The following is a 2,500-nucleotide window of genomic DNA, read 5'->3' as shown; positions in this document are numbered from 1 at the left end:
TTACTATTTACCGGTTTGTTCATTAACTATACCTATGCAATTATTTATTATTATTTATATTATTACAATTTTTATTTATTTTTGATTTATCATTATTATATACTTTTTCGCATCCGACCTAGTTATGGACCGAAAGGTCTCCTGTGGGCATGCTCCGCCCTTGTAATCCTTTGTAGAACTATCCAGAGTGGGATTAATTATTAACGACGTGAAATGGGATATGATTCCAATTTTAGATACTGCGGAGGTCGAATGAGCACATATGTTGGTGGTTGATTGGTACGTGTGGTATTTCAGGTCGTTACTTCCTCTAGTTGTTCTTATATTTCTTGTGTGTATGTTTCTTCGTTTATATCAATTAAATTGTTTGTGATGTTATACATCATCTGTTGTCTATGTATTCGTCATCTTGTTTCAAGCGGTTCAATTTTAATGTCTTGTTTTAACCAATTGACAGATGTAGCGTGTCTGTAATCACACCAGATCCATCTTGTTGCCTCATCAGCATTTCCTCCACCATTGCACGTAAAGTAGAGCCGACATCTGAGTGTGTGTGAGAGAGAGAGAGAGAGAGAGAGAGAGAGAGAGAGAAGGGGGCGGGAGAGAGAGAGAGAGAGAGAGAGAGAGAGAGAGAGAGAGAGAGAGAGAGAGAGAGATAGAGAGAGAGAGGGGGGGGAGGGAGGGAGAGAGAAAGAATGTGTGTGTGTGTGTGTGAGTGTGTGAGAGAGAGAGAAAGAGAGAGGGAGAGAGAGATATATAAAGGAGGCGAGAGAAAGTGAGAGAGAGGGGGGAGAGAGAGAGAGAGAGAGAGAGAGAGAAAGTGAGAGAGTGAGGGACAGAAAGAGAAAGCCCAAATATTCTTTCCAGCAGAGATTTTTATGAAACGATCTAAGGACCGCTGGCAGCCAACATGGGCTGTTTTTTTTTTTTTTTTTTTTTTTTTTTTTTTTTTTTTTTTTTTTTGTCAGCGGCAACAAGTATTACTTTCTATTCATCACTATCTTTATTACTATTATTACAATTATTATTGCCTTGACTTCTCGTAGGGTCACAGAGAGCAGGATGCCTAGTCCCATCACTCCGTCCCGTTTTAGCCGCCTTTAGGACCCGAGTGGGGAGACTCGGTGGCAGTATTCTTTCTTCCCCCTACCACTGGGGACAGAGGCGAAAATGGAAATATGTATCCAAAGAAGTGGTACAGGACAGCATTAAGAGCGGGGGGGGGGGGAGCATAACAGAGGGATAAGGTACATAGATGGGGTGGTGCGGAAGGTGAAGGCGAAGGTAATCTGTCAGGGGCCTGGAGATGGTTAAAGAAAACGGAGAATAGTGGGAGGTGAGCCAGTTGTTGTTTGCTGACGACTCTGCTTGTGGCAGGGTCAAAGGGGGGTTAAGGGAGTTAGTGGCGGGGTTTTGGGAGAGTATGCGATAGGAGAAAGTTGAAGGTAAATGTTGGTAAAAGTAAGGTGATGAGATGTATAAGGAGAGAAGATGGCAGTAAGATGGAAGTAAGTCTTAAAGGAGAGAGACTGGAGGATGTGGATAGCTTTAGGTCGCATGTGGCAGGACAGGGAGGAGTGGCGGTGGAAATAAATTGTAGATTGAGAGAAGCATGTAAATTCCTTGGGAGGATTAAAACGTGTCATGCGAAATAGGCACTTGGTAATGGATGCAGAGGAGACTATATGAAGGGGTGACTGTGCCGACGGCACTGTATAGGACAGAGACCTAGAATTTAAGAGAGACATTGAGGAAAAATTTAAATGTATTTGAGATGAAATGTCTGAGATGTATGTTAGGTTGTACAGAGTGAGAATCGAGGTAAGGAGAGCTGGGGTGGAAAAGATGGCAGATAGACTGGTGAAAGAGTAGTGGGATGGTTTGGACACATGGAAAGAATGAGTGAAGAAAGATTAGTAAAAGAGGTGTGGAAGGCAGAGGTGGAGGGAGTGAACCTGAGGGGATGACCGAGGATGAGATGGATGGATGGGGTGAAAGGGGCGTTGAGCAAGAGGGGAATGTCTGTTGAGCAAGGAAGAGAGACGGCTGGAGACAGGGTTGAGTGGAGAGTGGCTGTGTATATATGATGCTGTGATGCAAGGAAGGGATGGGGTGGGGGATGGGGGGAGGGAGTAATGTATAAATCATATTTTGATGCAACCCAAAGAGATTTCTCCGTCTTCTCTTTGTTCTGCGTGAGTGGACGAAGAGTGAGGGGAGGCGCCGATTTAATGAAGCGGCCTTGCTGTGGATGTGCTGTGTCTTAAGAACATAAGAACATAAGAAATAAAGGAGACTGCAAAAGACCATAAGGCCTACACTAGGCAGCTCCGTATCCATCACCACCTGTCATCCCCATCCATAAAGTTGTCTAATCGTTTTTTAAAACAACTGATAGTTTCAGCGCTTACTACATGGTTACTAAGTTTATTCCATTCATCGACCACCCTATTAGTAAACCAATTCTTGCCTATTTCCTTCTTAAATCTAAATTTGTCCA

The 2,500-nt window shown here is 43.4% G+C and overlaps 2 protein-coding genes across 3 annotated transcripts in view; one reads left to right on the top strand and one right to left on the bottom strand.

The window, feature by feature from the left end:
- LOC143019489 (uncharacterized) overlaps positions 1 to 2,500 on the top strand; it is a 90,336-nt gene that overhangs the window by 1,031 nt on the left and 86,805 nt on the right. The gene's annotated exons all lie outside the window — the stretch shown is intronic.
- LOC143019488 (uncharacterized) overlaps positions 1 to 2,500 on the bottom strand; it is a 97,297-nt gene that overhangs the window by 14,854 nt on the left and 79,943 nt on the right. The gene's annotated exons all lie outside the window — the stretch shown is intronic.

This window comes from Oratosquilla oratoria, chromosome 37, assembly GCF_046742065.1.
Source record: "Oratosquilla oratoria isolate Oo_2021 chromosome 37, ASM4674206v1, whole genome shotgun sequence".
Classification (NCBI taxonomy): domain Eukaryota; kingdom Metazoa; phylum Arthropoda; class Malacostraca; order Stomatopoda; family Squillidae; genus Oratosquilla; species Oratosquilla oratoria.
The sequence above is the reverse complement of the archived record's forward strand: the minus strand, read 5'-3'. Positions and strand labels throughout refer to the sequence as shown.